This window comes from Scaptodrosophila lebanonensis, unplaced genomic scaffold (assembly GCF_003285725.1).
Source record: "Scaptodrosophila lebanonensis strain 11010-0011.00,11010-0021.00 unplaced genomic scaffold, SlebRS2 tig00000138-arrow-arrow-pilon, whole genome shotgun sequence".
Classification (NCBI taxonomy): domain Eukaryota; kingdom Metazoa; phylum Arthropoda; class Insecta; order Diptera; family Drosophilidae; genus Scaptodrosophila; species Scaptodrosophila lebanonensis.
The window spans coordinates 188,572-194,810 of record NW_022060587.1 but is presented as its reverse complement, the minus strand read 5'-3'; positions in this window follow the sequence as shown (position 1 = coordinate 194,810).

Sequence of the window (6,239 nt, the reverse complement as noted above, 5' to 3'; positions counted from 1 at the left end):
ATAAACTTATCTTAAAATGTACATATATGCATAGTATAATAGGGAGGGAGGATCATATATTTAATTATATATATGATTATATATAATGTGTGTGTGTACATTTGATTATTATTTGTATCAATGATTATGTAATTTTAGATATACTAATGTACTGATTGTATATTGTGTGGTATTAAAGTAATGGAAGATGGGTTAACGGCAGGTGTGGCGTACTTCTGCGGATAAGAATTTAATGGGAGCGACGATTTGACTGAGACTTAGTCAGTTGTTCGCACATTATAGCGATCGTTCTTTTCACCTTGATCACCCCCTAGGTCTAAAATATACACTTGCCAACTATTTTTCGGTGGATGCAGTTTTATTTTACAAAGAAATAATTGAGTGATATAAGTAGCAGTGGGAAAAATATTGGGAGTACACTTATTAAATAAGTAGCAAACAAACTTACTGAGGTGCTTTTTTTTTGCCTCATCAAACATTTCTATTTCGCGCTGTATAGCTCTCCCACATAGCAAGTTTTTGATTTTATAACTAATTTAATTTAATTTAATACTGGATTTTAATTTAGATCAGTTGTGTTGAGTAGTGCTTGTACCTACAGTATTGAACTACCACTACTATGAACCTGCGGCTGACTTTTAGAAATGTATTACCAAGTAGACCAATGGAAGCATTGATTTTAAATGCAGTTCTTCTGCCACCGTTTCCGTAAACTTTATCGCGAAAAGTCAGACAAACATTGAAACCATCGACCAAGACAAAGTATCACCTTATATAGATAGCTTGGGGGACCGAACTGAGTGTTTATAATATATTACGTTACACATTATAATTTATGCATGCATTAGGCATGATTTTTAAATAAGCATAAGTACCATACGACCACCTTTCGCACTCGATATTTTCATAAAAGCGGTTGTTGAGTTTCCCTTTCTTAGCTTTATAAAGTCGTCCCTTTACTAACCGCTATTTGGATAATATACTAGGTACTGTCTTTCTTATATTAAATTTTAATTAAACTTTACTCAAAGCCAACAGGGACGACGCTTTTTCATTAAACGATAAACACTTTTATCTCCAATATTGAATAGGGCCGGACTGAATGGTTAGGTTAGGTTGCAATGCCCGAGGTGACGGTGTTTACCCCACGCTTAGGCATAAAAGGGCCATTGTGATACCATATAATCTCCACTGCATTACTTCAGCCATCCGGTACTTATAATGAAATTGACTATATTCCCAAATTCAATCTTTTTGAGCTCTGAGAGATCATCCAGGGCAGAGAGTCCAGAGGAATTGTCCAGCGCCGGCCACCAAACGACAACCCCATGAAGTGCGATCGGTCGAATGATGGCCTGGTAGATTCAGTGAACCACACGAGGAAGGAAGCCCCATCAGGTCCCAATAGCTAAGTAATAAATTTATGGTCCGAGAACGAATGTTCTTCAAAGACCCTCCATTCTTGTATTTTATCAGCTAGGGTGTCAGGCGCAAGCGTCCAACACCTCGCTACAGTTCCTTGCAATAAAGGCGAGGGTACTACCTTTGTTGCAAATCAACAAATTACTACTAATAATATAGTTACGCGGACACCGCTTTGCTGTGGTGCAGGTTAATCTGGAGAAGGGTCGCATCGGCCTCACCGTCAGTAACGTCGAGAAGCTCCTGCTCCGTATACAACCTCCTCAGTTCCTTCCGTAGTCCGAGCCTGTTGATATGTCGTCGCGCAGTTCCCCGCTGGGATCCTCTACGTTGATTTACATATCATCGTCGCTGGGGGGCTCGATGTTGTCATTGTTAGTTACCAGGCTTCGGTGTAAGCCTTGTACACATTCAGCTTGACCTTGTCGAAGCCATATTTTAGGCGCCTATGGCTACTAGACAGCTGCTCTATGCGTTGTTTAGGAGGAGTGCCACCTGCATGGTAGCCTTCTTGTGGGGTCCACCACAGAAAGCTATGCGCCAGGATAGACCTCCCCGACTTTCTCGATGGCCTGTCTATGCAGCTCCACAGATCGATCATCTTCGCAGGCCATTATATTAAAGCACCCACGAAGCCAACCGGCATCATCAGGGAGGGGAGGGGTGCCGAAGCTACCTGATGCTTAAGTTTAAAATTAAAACTTCAAAACCGCTCATCTATTTACATATGTATATTCCCAAAAAACATGTGGGCCAACCACACATACACGTGTGGAAATGATAAATTGTATGAGTTGTTTCAAAAGTTAAATACACCTAATTCGGTTTTTACACGGTTTTGATTTAACACGGCTTGAAAATTAAACAAGAGAGAACGCTACAGTCGAGCAAGCCCGACAGTGTAATACTCTGTACCCAGGTAAACTTCCGTCTCTGAGTTATATGCGCCCATAGCAGCAGCAAAAAGAGGAAGAAGAAGAGCGAACTTGTTGCTGCAGTTTGGTGGGGTTGTACTGGCGAGAATTTGTTTCGCTAATAACTTTTCTTAGAATTGACCGAATTGAATAAATTTTGAACAACAGTAGACAATTATATATAAATTATGTGTTTGGTTTAGGTAGCATTTGAAATGTGGACGCTATTGACGAAATTCTGTAGCTGGGGAAGGGGGGGGGGGGGGGGGGGGGGGGGGGGGGAATTAAAAAAAATAAAATAAACTCGTCCTAACTCGGACCCAGGAGAATCTGGATGCCAACTTTGGTTATTCTAGCTTTTATAGTTTCTGAGATCCTCGCGTTCATCCAGACGGACAGACGGACGGACATGTCTAGATCGATTTCTCTCGTCATGCTGATCAAGAATATATATACTTTATGGGGTCGGAGATGCTTCCTTCTGTATGTTACATACTTTGCACAAACCTAATATACCATTTTTACCCTACGAGTACAGGGTATAAAAATGTACACGATTTTATTCCATTTTGCACGATTCATTTTGCATATCATCAATGTCTTTTTTACACGGTTTTTATACCCTGTACCCGTAGGGTAAAAAGGGTATATTAGGTTTGTGCAAAGTATGTAACATACAGAAGGAAGCATCTCCGACCCCATAAAGTATATATATTCTTGATCAGCATGACGAGAGAAATCGATCTAGACATGTCCGTCCGTCTGGATGAACGCGAGGATCTCAGAAACTATAAAAGCTAGAATAACCAAAGTTGGCATCCAGATTCTCCTAGGTCCGAGTAAGGACGAGTTTATTTTTTTTTTTTTAATTTTCCCCCCCTTCCCCCGCTGCAGAATTTCGTCAATAGCGCCCACATTTCAAATGCTACCTAAACCAAACACATAATTTATATATAATTGTCTACTGTTGTTCAAAATTTATTCAATTCGGTCAATTCTAAGAAAAGTTATTAGCGAAACAAATTCTCGCCAGTACAACCCCACCAAACTGCAGCAACAAGTTTGCTCTTCTTCTTCCTCTTTTTGCTGCTGCTATGGGCACATATCAGTGACGGAAGTTTACCTGGGTACAGGGTATTACACTGTCGGGCTTGCTCGACTGTAGCGTTCTCTCTTGTTTTAATACGACTTTTTTAGGAACCAATCTACCGTGTAATGAAATTGATTAAAACAACATTCATATCCACACACATTTCGCCTTATCAGAACCACACAAGCCTGTCATCTATAAAAATTGTACATATGCATGTACCTGCGGCGACGCCATGGCATGGGTTTCTTACTTCCTCACTCCTGAGTGTTCTCTTTTAACCCTCGAGCATGCGCTACTTCCTTTAAAAATTACTCTTGGGTATTTGCTTATGATTTGCTCGTCGATATGAGCACATATATGAGCAGAATTTGAACACTGATCTGAAATAAACAATAGCTGTAGTCAAGGGCGTACGCAGTTTTTACCAAAGGGGGGGCCAAAAAATTAAGATTTTTATTAAATAATGCACGATGCATTTAAAAAATAATTTATGCATATGATCAATGAAAAAACTTGAACATATCCAACTCAGTTCCATTATATGGTAAAATAGTGCGATTTAATATTGAACGTGTGGTCGACTTTGATGTAAAAATTTTTTGCATACGCCCTAGGCTGTAGTTGAGCAAGCCCGGCAGAGAAATTCCCTGTACCCAAGCAACTTTCGCAGGTGCGTTATATGCGCGCATATTAGAAGCAAAAATAAGAAAAAGGAATGTCTTACTCGATAAGTAACCCGTATCGACGTCTTCTTCCGTAGTTTGAGCCCTGCTTCAACTTTCAATGTCATCAATGTTGATGTTTAAGTTATTACCCACCTATGACATCAACTATTGAACCTCTTGAGCGGTATCGTGGTAAGAAATTATTTATTCAATTCAGACAACGGAATGCCGTCTTCACTATCGTATTGATCATTATCCCACTTTGTTTTGTCTTCTTCCACGTTTTTATAAGAACAGCTTGAAAAAATTATCCGAGTGATTTTAATTTTTTCGAGATTCTACTGTATTTATTGCGTATACAAAGTTTAGTTCATACTTGTATAGTATAGCTATGAAATTGACGAAATTCTGTAGCGGGTGAAAAGGGGGAAAACTAAAATAAAATCGAGTTGCCTTGGGACTAAACTTGTCTAAATACCAAGTTTGGTCAATGTAATCATACTGATTAAAAATATTCATACTTTATGGGGTCGGAGATGCTTCCCTCTCCCTGTTACCCCGTTTGCACAAACGTACTATATCCTTTTCCCCATCGTGTACAAGGTATAAAAATACTCGGGTCTATGTGATCATTTTGATACATAACTTCAGCTATGTTTATAGCCAGTACCCAAAGGGTAAAAGGCTATACTAGTTTTGTGCGAAGGTATGTAACACACAGAAGGAGGCCTGGCAGACCCCACAAAGTATATATATTATTGATCAGGATGACAAGACAAGTCGATATAGCCATGTCCGTCTGTCTGTATGAGCGAAAGGATCTCAGGAAGTACAAGAGCTAGAATAACTAAAATTGGTATCGAGGTTCCCCTAAGCCCTAGGCAGGTCAAGTTTATTTTTATACTCTGTACATAAAATGTACAAGAGTATATTAGGTTTGCGGGAGCTGAAAATGTAACAGACAGAAGGAGGCGTGGCAGACCTCACAAAGTATATACCATTATACGCCATATTAATTCAGCAGCGTCTTTCTTTCAAATTATTAAAAAAAAATTGAATTAATAAAGAAAATTTATTTAATACGTACACAGAAGACACCTTTAACAGCATACATTTACATCATCGTGTCTATGCGTGTTTATATGCATGTATGTATGCAGCACAAAGTTGAACCAAAGCCGCAGCAACAACAACAGGTGCGGGCTGCGCTGCGGCCAGAGCAACAAGCAGAGCATGGACAGCGATGTTATGTATGGCTATAACTTTCTTCAGAATTGACCTATCATGACCATGGACCTTGGCACACAGACACATAAGCACTAACTGGATGTAACTACCAAAATTGATTTCAAAATTTCAAAAATTACGGAAGTTATAAAAAACATGAATTGCGGGGGAGTGGGTGTATCATAATAAAAAAATTAACTTGACCTGCCTAGGACTTAGGGGAACCTCGATACCAAGTTTAGTTATTCTAGCTTTTGTACTTCCTGAGATCCTTGCGCTCATACAGACAGTCGGACGGACGGACAGACGGACATGGCTATATCGACTTGTCTTGTCATCCTGATCAATAATATACATATATATATTATATATATACTTTGTGCCACACCTCCTTCTGTGTGTTACATACATTCGCACAAAACTAGTATAGCCTTTTAACCTTTGGGTACAGGCTATTAAAATAAACTTGACCTGTCTAGGACTTAGGTCAACCTCGATACCAAGTTTAGTTATTCTAACTCTTGTACTTCCTGAGATCCTTGCGCTCATACAGACAGACGGACAGACGGACATGGCTATATCGATTTGTCTTGTCATCCTGATCAATAATATATATACTTTGGGGGGTCTGACACGCCTCCTTCTGTGTGTTACATGCGCACAAAACTATTATAGCCTTTCACCCTTTGGGTACAGGCTATAAAAAAACAGAAAGTGTTCCATGTTAGTGTTTCTATAACATTTTTATATGCAAATATTAAATGATCTACAAAGGTCAACTAAATAATGCCAAAAATGTATTGCTTTAAAAAACAACGCCTTGCTGTAAGACTTTAGTTTGAATTTGTTTGCCTCCGATTAGCATAAATTATGCATAGATGCCATTGATAAGATTTTTCCAATGTTTCTTAAGCCTTC